This window comes from Aptenodytes forsteri, unplaced genomic scaffold, assembly GCF_000699145.1.
Source record: "Aptenodytes forsteri isolate BGI_AS27 unplaced genomic scaffold, ASM69914v1 Scaffold309, whole genome shotgun sequence".
In the NCBI taxonomy this organism is placed as follows: Eukaryota; Metazoa; Chordata; class Aves; order Sphenisciformes; family Spheniscidae; genus Aptenodytes; species Aptenodytes forsteri.
Genome location: NW_008795857.1, coordinates 3903270 through 3918845, shown reverse-complemented (window position 1 = coordinate 3918845; position 15576 = coordinate 3903270).

The following is a 15576-nucleotide window of genomic DNA, read 5'->3' as shown; positions in this document are numbered from 1 at the left end:
AAGCAAATTTTAATTAAAAAAAAAAAAAAAAAAATCCTTTTTCTTCTATTTTTCAATCTACTAAAATATTGAGCTGGAATATCGTGAAGGGATGCATGGATTTTGCTCTGGTTATTTGCAGAGCTGTTTCACATCAGGATCATTGTTTCATCGACAGAAATGTAAATCACAGCCGAGCCAGTAGGAAAGGTGAGACAGCTAAGATGGCAAGAATCCATTGTTTCAAACCATTTTCTCAGAAAGCTTTTTCTATTTCTTTTTCCCGACATCTCATAAGTTGTTTTTTCTATTCTTTTTTTTTTTCCCAAAACATAATTAACTTAATCAGATTTTTTTTTTTTTTAAAGGAAGGAGCCCACAGATAGGCTGCAGCCCCTCCCAAATGCCTTTCTGTCTGGGAAGAATCCAAGTCCCAAATATTGAATGTTCCAGTCTAGCATGCTGAACGACACACAAATATCAGCTGTGGTACAAGTGGAATGCTTCGGTGAATCACTGGACAGTGCCTGAGGCTGCTAACAGTTCAGTTGCATCCTATTGTTACATTAGCAGCCCTGTTAAAAAAACAGCCTGAAACTTATCCAGTGTAAAAAAATGTAATAAACCAATTTAGTGCAGACCTCCTAAGAGTAACAAAACACACCCTAAACCTCCTCTTTAAGATCAGCTGCATTATTTTTATGAACAAGTAGTCATAACTGGGCTTTTTAAGGGTTCAGAATTTGCATCCTGGGTAGAGAACCACTTAAAAAAGGAAAACTCACTGGGCTTTCTCTAGCTATACTTTATACCCAACTCACTTAGCTGACTAGGTTTTTCTGTGAGCAGAGGCATGCCCCATCAGACAGCACCACTTTCATCATTTCACCGCAAGGCTCTCCCCACTTTCCAAACGGGGAGATTCCTGGGGAGGAGAGAGGCGTCTTTGCAATCATTCAGGGGATCGTGCAAGAGCCGGGATGTGGACCTGTGCCTTCTGCTGAGCGTCTTCTCTAAAATGAGAAAAAATCCACTTGGGCAATAACGAGGTGGACTACAGTCCCACACAAAGTGTGCAAAACACACTTGTTCAAAAAATTCAGAACAAGCGTTCATCATGGACTACGCATGAAAGAGAAGCAAGTTTCTGATTTAGAGCTTGCTGCCTAAATGACCCAATATGAAATGAAAGAAACTGCCATTTTCAGAAAGGCAGTGGCAATGTCTGTGATTGATAGATTTTTGGATTTTAAGGCCAGTGAGGGCTATGTAGTTCATAACACAGACCAAAACACCTCCCCACAAAGCAGGGGCTCAGTTATATCCGTACTTTACAGAACCTTGTGCTGTGTTGGCAGGTAAAATGAATTTAAATAAGGGAGAGGCATGGTTGGTGTCTGCTTGAGGCTATAATGCAATGCTTAAACTTGCACATACGTAAGGAAATACAAGCCTACTGAAGAAAATGCGAAGCTGACACAGCAAGTTGGCTGCAGTCTTGGCTCATGTAGCCAGTGGAAGCTGACCTGCAGTAAGAAGGACATCTGCAAAGGAGTGGAGGATGAAGTGAGGTTCAGTGGCACATGGGTGCCTTTTCATACATGGCTTGTTCAATCCATTTATTCCATGTTGGCTGGTGTCACATCTCCCCAGAGCTTTCAGGGCTCTTCTCTGCTCCAGGGTAACCAGAGTGGTTTCAGCTGCAGAGTCACAGTCTACCTTCACCAGGCAGCCGCGGCTGCCAGCCTGCAATCAACTGCAGCATCTGTGTCCCAGCCAAACTCCTCCAAAAGCATGGCCGGTCTCTCCATTAAACAGCTTCCCCTTTGGACTGACACAATGTCAGTTTTCCCATGCCTGTCTCTCCCTACCCAGCCAGGGGCCAACCTGCCATAGCCGGAACAGGGGCTGCCCTAGCTGGGACAACCTCCACAGCGGGCATGAAATGGGTGGTGGTTCAAGTGAAGCCAGTGAAAATACTGCGGTTCACACCACGGGGAGAGACCCTGCCCTGTTATTCTTGAGCTCTGTCCCTTGCTTTATCTACGTGCCACCTCCTTTCCTATCTCACCATTTCTTCAACCTCCATCAGAGCACAAGCCTCCCCGGCTGGCCCGTGCCCTCACAAACAGCACCCTGGCCCCAGGCTATATTTTTCATTCAAATATTTTTTTTGTTTTATTAAAATACTCACAGTAAATACATTAATTAGGAAGATAGAGCAAGTAGGAAACACGAGGTGGGATGGAGAGATTTGACCAGCTATAAATAGCAGATAGAATAAACAGACAACTGCGAACTATGGGCTGCAAGGCTGGGCCTAGCATGGAGCCAGCACCTGCTACTGGGAGACTTTCACCAGTTTATTTGTTTGCTTTTAAAATAAAAACTGTTTACAATGATGAACTCCAGGCTGACAGATTTGCCTCTTTCTGGGAAAACATTACCACTTAATGATCACTTGCAGGTGTTTTTCCTACCTGCTACGTAGTACTTGCCTCACTCTGCATGCCAGAGGCAAGGTAGGGGTTTCGGCATGGACTCCCCTTACCCCAGACTTGTGATGTGCTGGCAGCCTGGGCAGCTGCCTGCAGATTAGCAGGATGGGTCACAGCACATTAGCTGAACTTATGGGAGGCTTAGGGCATTTCACAGAAATGAAGGTTTTTGGGAACAGGCGGCATGGTTAGACGAGGGGAGCACAGGGAGGGCTCTGCCCTCGGGGGCGCACAACAAGAGGGGACCCCAAAAGGCCCGTCGAGGGAAACATGCACTGACGCTATGGATAAGCCTTGGAAACATTTCTGAGCAGGGGAAAGAAAGGATGCCAAGGCAGAGGCTTGTCCTGAGATGGCCACAGAGCCTTCACGGAAAGGCTTCCCGGGCAGCAGGGACGGTGCCTCTGAGCAGCCCCGGCACGAGCTGCTGGAAGCACTTGTGGGGTGCAGAGGCTCAAGCATTTTGTTTTCCCAGGAGGGCAGGTTGTCATGGACAGGAGGGATCACCCAGTACGGCTTTCACAGTGGTTGGTGCCAGGTCAATGTGTGTGAGCAGCAGACATGTTCCTGCAGACACCGTGATGACTTCTCCTGGCCCCAGGCCTCTGCTCAAAGACCATTGCCTGTGGCTGCTTCCATGAAGACTAAGCCCACTTTCCCCCAGGAGATAAAAGGATGCATGCTTCTCTTGGCCACGCAAACATCAGATCATTTTGAAGGTGACTGCGCTCGCCACCACCCTGGGACGGTCCCTATGGGTGAGGTGTTTGGATAAACGACGTATTTCTCAGTCAAGCCTCTGCCTGAATGAAGAAAAGGCAGGAATTCTTAGCCTGACTAAGCTCTGCCATACATCACTGGCCGCTGAATTTCAGCCATCGCTGCAGTTGAGCTCAGTACCTTGTTTTTATCTCCCAGAAAATCAGCCTGTCTGGACACAAAGCTGTTAAGAGATGGGGAGCCCCAGACCCCTCCCGCTCTGTTTCGATGTGTGCCAGCACCCCCTTTGCAATGTGCCTCATTTCTTATTTACATTTGCCTGGCTTTAAATTGCAATCCCTGCTGCTTGTTACGTGTCTCTCTGCTAGATTAAAGAGCCCTAAAATGTCACCTTTTCAGTGTTATCATCTGCCCTCTGCTATTACTGCCTCACAGTAAATAAAAGGGACTTCCCAGTCATTATTTTATACCCCACAATCACAGTGCTTTTTCAGATCAATTAGTTTTCACTCCTCTTATCTGCATTCAAGCCTCACCTCCCTTTCATTGTTCCATTGCCTGCTCAGGGACCTTTCCTATGTCTCCTCTGACCTCTGGGAGAGGAGCCGAGCTGACTCAAAAGGGGGGCTTGGTGAGAGGACATCTGATCTGCTTACAGACCAGCTGACCTAATGTTGAACACGGCCAATGCTTTTGTGCATGTCTGAGCTTCTCACTGTGCATCCTGGGAAGATAACATGATTGCTTGCTTGCCTGTAAAGTTACATCCCCTTTGGCATGATCAGCTTGTACAAGACATGTCAGTTTGCGTGACTTGGTTCTTATCTATAAGGACTTTCATCTTCTACCTTGTGCCCAATTACCTTTCAATAGGATACTCTTAACTGAAACCATTTTATTTTATACACTCTCCCTCTCTTTCCCAGAGTACATAAAACCACCAGGGCAAAATTGTTTCTGCAAACAACTGCAAAAACTAACTTAACTGGGGATGCTCATTGGATTTTCTCCCTCTCTCTTCTAAATCAGTATTTTTTCATTTTGGCAAGAAATGGAAAATGTTTACCTTTTAAATATAGCTTTTCAACCCCCTGGTATGGTTTTACGAAGTAGAGGCAGCATCACTGTTCCCCAAAACATCCTAACCACATCACGTTAGAAATGGAGCTTTACTACTTCACTTTGTTTCCTAGCTACAGACAATTTTTTTTAGCTTACTAGTAGAGATAAGCGGTGAAATTTGGCATTCAGACTGTGACTTCATAAAATCCTTTTAAAAACTCTCACACATATGTATATACACACACAACTGTAACAATTACGGTTGCTCGCATAGTCACTCTTTTCGGAAATGTTTCAGTTACTAACCTTCATCCTGGATGCCCACTCATTTCTGTCCCATGGCCCCCACCAGGCCAGCCCTGGAACCCCCCAGCTCTGTCCCTGCCCCACAGACCCCTCCAGCCCAGCCCCAGCCCCTCGGCTCGGCCCTACACCCCTTTCCCACCCCAGCCCCATCTGCTGTCGGAGCACTCTCTCTTCTCTCCTCTCACCCTTCCAAGCTCTACCAGTCCCTTTACATTCATCACATTAAAGAAAACATTTCATGGTCATCTCTTTTATCTCCTTCAGTGAACAGTTAATCAGAAAAAATGCTTTCATGTTGCTAAATCAGGGCCAGTGGGCAAAGCCAGGCTGACAAGAGACATTTTCCTCTGCCACTAACCTGGGCTAAATAGTATTAATTACAGAGGCTGGGCTTTGATTGCTGGAGTGTGGTGGGGCTGGTGAGAGCTCTCTCCTCCCCCTCCACTCCCTCCCACTGCAGACCCACGCTGTACTTCCCTTACCTGCCTGCCCTTTGCCTCATCCCTGTCCCGTGCCACGGCAAAACTGCAAGTGGGATCCCCTAAGACTTCATCTGTGCTGCTCAGGCAGCATCTCCGGGAGAGTCAGGTCCCTGGGCAGGAGGTCAGGGATGGGCCTGCAGCCCAGATGGGTGGTTGGGGTATCTCTGTCCCTGCCTTCCCCATGCCTGTCTACCCAAGGCAATGCTTTTTTCAGGGCAGGGACTGCTTCTTTCTATGTGTTTCAGAGAACCTGAGAGAAGGGCTGGGAGGCAACTCGAGAGACATCACCCCATCCAACATTTCTCAGCCTGCAGTCTGTGGGCCACAAGTGGTCTGTCAGATGTCAAAGGGACTGCAAAGTGACTGCAGACAATCTGGGGGGACAAACACATCCATCCTCACACATGCCAGAAAAGGAGCAAAGACAACTGGCAGTGGGAGTAGAAGGCAAAGTGAGGGCAACATGGTACAACTCAGCCCTCCGTGGGGAGGTCCAAAGGTGTTTATTGCTCTTTCAAAGAAAGAAAGGTCAAGAAACACCAGGCCAGTCTAGCCCTGCAGAGATGAGTGGTCCCCATCTCTGTGCATCTCCACTGACGTTGTGAAGGAAATGATGGGAGCTGGACATGGCTTGAAGGCTTCACTCGAGCCTGATGCCGTGCCCCTCTCTGTGTTGGCAATAGGATCCCCCAGGTCTCCCAGCTGGGGGGTGACAACCTCACATCGCACCGGCAGCATCAGCAAGCAGCTGGTTAGCAATTCTGCTGAACTGGCTTTCCGCAAATTATCAAAACAGGCCGAATCCCCAGACGCATGAATCACGGCTGAAACATGGCTGCTCTTTAAAGGCAGAATACCACTAACCGCTTTCCCTGTCCCTCTCCGAGCTGAGCAGGGGTTTACAAAAGTGACCACAGGAGGAATTTGCACAGCAGTCACCCTGTTTCAGAGACCTTCCTTTGGGATGGGTGGCACAAGCTGGGTGCCTGAGTCAAGCCATGCTTTAAGCCTATTAAGGTGACTGTCCCTGGTGACCCATGGTGACAAGCTCTGATCCCATGTGGCTGGTGGGCAGCATGGTGTGAGCACAGCACTCCAGGCAACAGGCACCTCCAGACTCACTACAAACCGTGGCTGGAGCAGCCAGGCAGGCCAACATTTTTAAATGCTTTTTTCTTTGTTTTGAGTGTTTGCTGCTGTATATCAAGACCTGTTTCTCCAGCCAGCACCCCAGCGTGGTTATAGCTGCCTTTCCACCACATAAATACCCTTGGTGTGAGCCCAGCTCCGTGCCCTTTGCAAGTCCGGGTCCCCTCTTCCCATCCTATGATACTGCAGACCCCAGGTCCTTCCTCCTCCTCTGTGCTGCAGCTGGTTTCCACAGGCTCACCCTGCCTCCTGAGTCAATGCTTTGCTCTACCCTGCGCAAGCACAGAGAGAAGCAGAAGCGGTAGATCTGCTCCATTTTGCCCCAGTCCACACTTTGATCTTCTATGTGCTCTTCCCAAGGAGACACAGACCCGGTCTTCCCAAACAGCAACAACAGGTTGGAGTCTCCACCGGGACAAATCAGCACAGGGCTTTGGAGGTCCACTGGCACCGTCTAACTGCTTAGCCCTGTTTGCTCTGAAGAGCAAATAATTGGAGAATTGGGAAAACACCTAGGGCGGTCAGGGCCCAGCAACCAAAGTCAGCTAAACCTTGATATACCAGTAGCTTGCATGGACCCAGCTGCTCAAGGCAGGTTTAATCCAAGTTGTTTGGGAACGGGGCCCTTTGGACTATCTGGATCTCTAGGGCAAAAGACCTCAGACTTGTCAATAGCTTCATTCACACCTTCAAATTAAAGTGCAGCACTTACAGGATGAAATGTGCAAGTAAGTAACCCAACCAGGTAGTTGTCCCCATGCTGTTCTTTTTGATATTCAAATGTATTTTAAGCTGACAGTGCTGTATTTACAGAATACAGTACAGCAGTTAGATGCAATGCCCTGGAAGAGCTGTTGAGGGGGCAGAAATTGGCATTTTGATGGCTACAAGGGCAGTAAAGAGCCTAGGGGTAAGCATATTCTCAGCTAACATGCAGTAGTGAAGAAAGCTAAGGCTTGAGTTGCCGTGGCTGAGTTTAGAGTTAACAGCCTCTTGATATGAATGACAGTTCAGAGCCCTTGTTGCAGAATACTTCAGACCACAAACAATGCAGTTGCATCTTTTTGTATTAGCTTCAAATATTCAGGGCTCTCTTCATTGCCAGAAAGACGCAAAACTTTTCTTCTTTCCTTTTTTTTTTCTTTTTTACAGTGAAAATGTAGAAGATAAGAATGGCCGGCCTGGATCAAATTAAACCTCCATCTAGCCCAATGTTTTCTGGCGGGCTGGTTTTGGTTGCTTCTGAGAGAAAGGCAAGAAGCTTTGCAGCAGTGGGGTAATGTGCTTGCCAAAAGAGTTTCTCCCTTAGAAGTTGTCTCTCTTGCTTAGAAGTTGTCTTCTGCCTTGAGGCAGGATGGTTTATGTCCAAAGCTACTTGATTTGACTTTGTTCTTTGTTTGTTTTCAGTTCTTCAGGCTGTCACTGTGAGTAATGGGTCTTTGGTGCTGGAACACAATTCTCGGACAAATATTGGCTTCCATGGTAAATGCCAGGGCTGCTGAATTGCAGAATAAATCTTACCTCCATTGAGTGGGTGGCTGGTGTCTTTTGGAAGGTAGAGGGTGCCGCTACGGCACCTCCCTGTCAGTCCACAGAAGGTCATAATTCCTCACTGAAGTTCTGCCTGTGGAGGGCCAGGCCATCCTCCAGCCTGAGCAATGAGCCGGGCCTGCCTGAAGCTCTCCTGAGCTCCACACTTGGGAATCTGCTGCCACATGGTGGCATCCACTCTCTCTTCCTGGTCCTAGGAATCCCTCCTTGGCTTCCAAGAGGTAGCACACGTGGGAAGAGCACTTCTGAGCTCTGCATTGTAACTACCCCACCGAGTTTCCAGGGGCCCATTCTGGAGCTGCTAGAAGCTTTTCCAAGAGCATTAGTTCCTGTTCGGAGCTACACAGAAGCATCATGGATGCTGGCAAAAATTCTGAGAGGATCTCAGGTGCTTTGGGGTCAGTGGGTAGGATTTGTAAATGAAAGACCTTTACCAATCCTGATGGCACTAGGAGTATTTTCACGAAGCAGACCAAGGTCTGCATCTGCCTGCTTGCATTTCCGCTCTGCAGCAGTTGCAAGGGCAGCACCAGGCAGGACAGGAAACTCTCAAGATCATTACTGTTCCCTACAGAGACTGAAAAGCAGAAAGGCAGTTGTTACAAGAGCTGGTGGAGAGCATTGGTCTCTCTGGCTGTGTGCAGCACTGTGAGTTTTCAACGCTGTATTTCACTTCTTGAGGCCACGGGTTGCTTTGTCCTTGGTCAGATAGGTTGCTTTGAACTTGGTCAGTTCAGAGAGGATGCATTTACAAGGCAGCTGCTCAAAACAAGGCTGGCTGTTTCCTTCCGGATGGGAGGTGGCACCTGTGGGTGGAAAACCCATGGGAAGTGCCCTGGGGCCACCTTTGCTTTGGAGACTGTGAGGCAGCATGCTCAGAGCCTGCTGTCCCACCGTGCTGCTGTGTACAGTGCTGGAGATGGCAGCTTTAGTCAGCAGGCTTGCCTGGCTGGGAGATGCAAGGAGCCGTCCAGCTGAAGAGGGAGGGTGGCAGGGCAATGGACCTGTCCAATGGGTCACCTAGGTAGGGCCACTTGGTTTGCAAAGGACTGTGGGGAACCTGGCCCAAACCAACAATGCCCAGAGTCTGGAGACAGAAGGACTATCGTCTGGAGTTGACGGCATTCCTGCTGTCCTCCACATCAAGACAAAGTTGAAGTCCATCCAGCAGCAGCTCCTGGATGCAGGAAAAATACAGATTCTGCGAGGATGGTGAGTTTCCCATCCCATCACAGCCCACGCCCAGTGGCAAAAGCTGCACCTCTTTCCTCTTCCAGCTTCACCCCCGCTGCAGTCCTCTGGCAGTGAGAATAATGCAGGGCAGCACGCTAAGCTTCGCCTGGGGGGAGCAGCACAGGATGGGCATGGTGACACTGGGAGCAGTAAAGCATGAGAATAAAGATGGGGAGGTGTGACCCCCAGGGAGGGAGAGGGACTGTCCAAGAAGCAGAACAGGGAGGGGGAAAAGGAATAAGGGTGCTGGGGGCAACATATTAGGAAACTCTGTGCCATGGTGAGATCTCTATGTTGGCAGGACACTGCTGCCCAGAGGCACTTAGTACTCAGGCTTGCAGAGCAGGGATTCGAGAGAGCATCTCTCCAGCGGGCCAAGAGGACATCTTCATGACACATAACAGAGCTGCCCCATCTCCTGCCTCTGCTGTTCCTCAGCTGCCCGAGCTGTAGGGGAGGAAGGGGTGGCCAAGGAAGGGGATTTTGTAAGTGTTGGCACAAAATAAGCAACAAAGCTGTTGCAAGCTCAGCCACTGTCATTCCATATGGTTTGGTGTCCTGTGGCAGTACGTGCAGATATAGGAGGGAGGCTTTGAGATCATCAGTATCCAGCTGTTGAGCATGCGGGCCCCCACGAAGAGCCCTGGGTCTGTGCCACAGCCTGTGTGGCTGCGAGCAAGCCCACTCATCTTCAGCTGTGCCTCTCTTCCTCTCCTAATGGAGACTGGCTAGCCCTCTGCCCCAGATCCTCTCTCCTCATTGCTGTTCTCTGCCCTCGCTTGCTGCATCTTGTTTCATGGAAGAGCATTCACTGTGTGGGGCAGAGGCCACGTCTGTGCCCTGGGGTGTCCTGCTCTCCTGGGAGACCTCAGAAATTGGGATAACCGGAGCTAGGTAACTAATAGCAGTGGAAGGTGCTGGAGAAGTGCTAGGGCTGATTAGATGCACCACAGCAGAGGCTCTGAGTGAACACATCAAAGGAGGTCTCCCTTTCATCTCGCTGCTCCGAGCAGACGGCTCTGAAACATCTCTTCCAAGGACAATACCAGGGAGAACTCTAATAACCTTACAGTGTGGAGCCCTGCCAGCGCTCCCAGCGGCCGCTCTGGCGGCGGCTAAAGGGGCGCCTTCTCTTCTTCCACCCTAATTGCCCTTAATTGGCTCCTGCCTGCTGGCAGCAGAATGGCAAGGGCTCTCCAAGGATCACTGAGCCGGAGTGACAACGTTTGGAGAAGTATCGCCTGCCCCTGCCTCGCCCCACCTCCCTCCTGCTCTCCCCCACCCACAAGAGCAATACAATAACCTTCCAAAGTATGAGATTTTCTGTCTCTCTGTGACTTTTTCTTTCCAGGCCCTGCTCCCTGCTTCTCTGGAGGGGGCTTTGCCGGGCAGCTGGGGCAGGGGAGCGGTGCAGGGTCTGTGTCCTGAACCCAGAGGGGTGTGTGCACGGTGGCACGGGGCTGAGGGGGATATAAGTGTTGTCCCTTCATATAGTGCTGAGACTGTCTTGCCCAAGAGCACATGTCCGTGCAATGAGCCCTGCTGCTCTGCTACTTGCCAGAGCTGCCTATGCAGGTGACCAGAGCTTTGAGGTCCCCGATGCAGGACCAGCATCCTGAGGGACTCAGCCTGTCCCATCCCACACAAAATCCCACTTTCTCTAGGGAGAGGTGCCACTGTCCTGGGGCAGCCAGGCAGGAATGGGGCTGCATCCCAGGGTGATGTCCTGGCTATGATCTGCACTGTTATCCCGGAGGAGTGGAGGGGAGGCAGGGAGGGCTCCTTTCTGCCCCCACTCCATGTCCCAGCACTGGGTGAGGTCACAGGGAGCAGAGGGCCCTTGCTGCCCCCCTTCCCTGGGAAGGGTTCTCTGGGACACGCTGGCCCTCTGCGCGTCTGGCTCCAGTTTCATGCAGCAGACCTCCCTGCGCTTTCCCCTCTCCGCTTGACACCCGCACAAGCCATCCCCTTGTGTCAACAGGAGGGTGGGAAACCACAACGCGAAAAGCACCTTGTAGCCCCAACCAGGCACGTCCCCACTGGGCTGCCTCCCTGCTCCTGCTCCCAGCCAGGACAAACCCTTGCTGCAGCAGCAAAATATAGCCGAGCATCTTCCCGGTCCCTCGTGGTTACCCGCATTCCGGCCAGGGCTAGCGGGCATCACATGAGTGACATGCTCGGCGGCGAGCTGGCAGGGACACGGGAAGGCAAACACGACACAAATCCAATTCTGATGGAGGGAGCTGCGATGTCTTTCCTGCTGAGGTTATTTTTAAACTGTTTATCAAAGGCTTGCTGCTCTTGGCAGCAGGGTGGTAGGCTATTTTTGGACGCCTGCTTCACCTCTCCACGGAGATGGGCTGGCATAGGCTCCTCCCTTCTTTTGCCTGGCACCCTCAGACCTCCTGTGGTCTCTGAGGTTTGCCCTGCTAAGGTCACTGCTGTATGCTTACTCACATGTGGAGGGACTTTTTAAGCAGGAGGTCTGAGCTCAGGCACAGCCTCATAATTAGTCCTTATTAGCAAAACTCCTCTCATCCTTTCCTGCTATCAGTGGTGACACAGCTGCTTGGGTGTGGGCAAAATACATGCTTTCGCCTGCTATTGTCCTTCAGGAGGGTGACATTTGTCCTGACCTAAGCCTGGCACTCTGGAGCTTTGCATTCAAGTGATGTCTCCGCTACTGGCTCCCCACTTGCTGCTGTCATGTCACTTTGCCCATCTAAAAGACTAAGGCCATATTTCCCCTCTCCACTGGGTTTCTGGGACGAGTAATTGGGGCAGGCTGACTGAAAACTCAATGCTGTCCTCACAGGGCCTCTCCTCTGTGGATGGGTGAAGGACATGACAAGTTTCACTAAGGTGCAACATTGGGAAAGGTGGTCTGGTAAGGTGGGGCTCAAAGCAAGTGCAGGGAGACAATAAGGGTGCATGGAAGTGCAGAAGCCATGTGTTGGAGTCAGTGAAAACGCAGACTAAAATGGCAATGCAAAGCAAGCCATCAGGCTTTGAGGTTAATAATAGGCTGCCTGAGTCTTGACTGTGTAGAAGAAAATCAGTCCTTAAAAGAAGCTCACTGGCACAGTGCTTGGCCCTGACATAGTTATCCACAGGAGCCCGAATAAATGACTGGCCTCATTACTAACCCGCAGCCAGAAGCATGGCTTGAGATACTCTGGGCTCACATAAAGAAATCAGCACTGTCCACACTGCCCTTGAGGTACCAGGGGGAAAGTCTTGGAGAAGTTTCCCAAGAACATCAACAAATTCAGAGATTTCCTTTTGCTAACAAAGCACAAATCTTCTGCTGAAGAAATTTTCTACCTTCAAATATGACTTTGGAGAGCCGAAGGTATGTGCAGGCCAGGAGAATCTCCTCCAGGAATGAGGACAGAAGAAAGCCAGTGCTGGCATGTGCAAGATTTTGGACTCAAAGAGAATGGACATCTTTTCTTACAGTAAGCGACTGGATGAAAAGGTGAAAACCACTTTCCTTCAAAACTGGCAGGGCTGGCTAGGTATCCTTCAAGCTATACAAGCATACACAACTGTACTCTCCAGCTCTGAGAGTTAATGGACAGACGGATTTCTCTGAAATGAGAGACTGGTGGGAATATAAAAGCCCCATCGGCACACGCACAAGAGAAAATGAGGGGGAGCCCGTTGTCATCTGTGACAACAACCAGCCAGTCACCCCTGTGACCTAGCTGGTCACCATCTCCATGGACAAGATAGTCAGAGGGGGCTGATAATGCTGTGGGGCAGGGATGGGAGACCAATAGCAAAGACCTCAGGGGGAAAATCCTTCGGATAAAGAATGAAGGGGTAAACGCCAAAGGAGAAACATGGGTGAGGGAAGGGAGACGCACCTCCATGTTGAGGACACACAGCTACATCCAACAGCACCCACCAGTGCTGGTGTGCATGTAAGACTGCTGTGCCAGCACAAGGCAATGTGTCTGGGGAAACACAGTCATTCAGATTTCTAAGCAAGTTAGGAATAAAATGGGCAGGGTCACTAACCAGCTCCTGCAGACATGCACCAGGGGAGGTGACCGCAGCATGTGGCTGGCTGCAGGAGCCAGCACTGTAAGCATGGCCAGGGCAAACCTGCTGGGGAGGACATGCTCGTGGAGTGAGTCTCTTGGGCGCGCTGAGGCTGCTGGCACAAGAAAATGTTGCTGGCATGGGGTCTCGCTGAGGCAAGTTGCCCCCTGACATCTATGGCCATGTGGATGTGAGCAGACATTCCCGTGGTGAGTAAAGGTTATGCCATGTGGCACAGTCAGGCAGGCACGTTCACCATGAGAGGGTCCAAAGGAAAAATCATGCCCTTAGCCCTTCCTCTTACTAATGAGGAGGGAGTGACTATGAACAGTAGGATGATTGGGAAGTCTAGGGCAGTGACCGCAAGAACCTGGAGCCTGCCTGGATGAGGGATGAGTTCACTGTTCCCAGTCAGAGACCTCAAGGGGACAGGCTTTTTGGAAGGGAAAAAAAAGGAAGGGAAAAAAAAAAGAGAGAAAAAAATACAGTGCTAAATGTCCTGTTGCTGTGAGCAGGATTCACAGGTTAATGAAAGCAAACCTCATCCTGTCACTCTATAGATCCCCCTCAAACCTGGAATAAGAGCCCACCTGGTTGCCTTCTGCCCTGGGCAACCTACCAAAGAGAGATGGAGCAAAATGCATCAGAGGGCTTTGCACAGCTTTATGGTCAAGAGTGCCATAGGACCTTTGCCTTTCTGGGGACATGACAGTACAGGAGTAGATTTCCCTGATATCAGTGCAAAGACCTCAGGCTGGAAAAGCCCTGGGTTAGAATGCTGGGGGAGAAAGGACTTGGTGCAAACTGGAAAAGAGCCAGGGATTTGAAGGAACAGTGGGGAGATGGACATCATCTTGGGTGTCACAGGGAACACTAACAGACATGAATGCAAGCGACCCCTGCACGCCATTAATGTCCAGAAGGGTCCTGGCATCTCCAGACCTACAGAGGTCCCTTTTTTTCCTCCTTCCATCCTTTAAGCTGTCCACACCAGACAACATATAGGCCCTGCAAGCTTCATCTGACAGTGTTTGTGCCACAGAGCTCCCTCGTCACCAGCCACCGCCGTGTTTTGTACAGTCTCCTGGTGGGCTCACCACCTACCCCAAAGCCTGGGCCAGGCCACCCAGCCCTGTGTGTCACAGCAGGACCCTGAGGTGACACAGGGAAGGAGGAGAAGTAATGGCTTAGTTCATGCTGGAGAGGCCCAGGGGTCCCAGCCCCAGCCAGCAGTGGTACCCTTCTGCTTTGGGCAGCGGGAGCAGGGACCAAGACACACTCCCAGGCACAGCAGCTGCTTAGAGAGCACTGCCTCCCCATGGGGGACGTGCTCCCTGCCTGGCACGGAGACCGCCCTCTCCTCCTTTGTGGCATGAAATAAAGAGCAGAGGGAGGGAAGGAAGTGACTTCTCTGGAAGCAATTGTGGTGGCGGGATGAGCACCCATCTCTTTCCAGACAGATGGAGGAGTGATGCCCCCAGCCCTTCTCCCGTACCCTCTTGCCTCCCATTCACTGCTGGCATCCCCTCTTTCTCCCCCCTCTCCCTGGCCTTCTGCAGTTTGTGAAACTGAGAGAGATGGAAAAAAGAAGGAAAAAAGAGAGAGAGAGAGGGAGGAAGCGGATCCGGGGCACTGGCTGGCAGGCAGACAAGGAGCGCGGCAGGGGCGGCTGGGAGCCCGGGACACGTGGCCGCTGCCAGGGCCTTCTGGGCTGCGGGGCATGTACGTGCGGTCAGCAACGTGCAAGCCAGTGTGTGCTGGGGCCGGCAGGCACGCGCTGCTGTGCCAAACAGCCCGGGCTGGCAGCCGGTGCGCCCGTCAGCTGAGGCTCCCTGCACGCAGCCCCCATCAGCTGGCAGGCAGCGGGGCGGGTGACGGGCGACTGACTGCTCATCCCCGGCCCCCCCGCGCCTGGCCAGCCCCGGCGGGGGGTCCAGCTGCCCCAAGGGCAGCACATGCCACCCTGCACATCCCCGGCGGCCCCTCCGGCCCCACTGCCAGCCGGTGCCATACAGGTGATCACAAGTTTCTAATCAGGTGGGTGTGCTTTTCTATCACGCCAGCCCGCCTGCCATTTTTGATCTAAGAAAGAGAAATTGTGACCTCCTCCGTCCCAAGGCCACATGCCTCCTCCTGTTGGCCCATGGGCGATGCTGCGCTGGGGATCACGCTGCTGCTGCTCCCTTCTGCCTGTGTCAGCAGTTTCAGAGTGGTTCCCAGCCCAGCACGGCTCCCGCGCCCTTGAGGAGTCCGCAGAGCACTGAGGCTTCCTCCCTCCGCTCAACCCCCTGCAGCCTGGCCGCACCCCTGCACTCCTCTTTGGAAGCATCCTGCCCTGCTCCCACTTCTCACCCACCAACTCGGGAGCAAAAAGAGGTCTCACTTGCACCCCCCACTCAAAAATGTCTCCCCACATGCACCCAAAATTCATATTCCACACTGAGACACAATTTTCCCTACATTCATATCAAATTCACACAAAGGGGAAGGGAAGGGAAGGGAAGGGAAGGGAAGGGAAGGGAAGGGAAGGGAAGGGAAGGGCAGGGAAG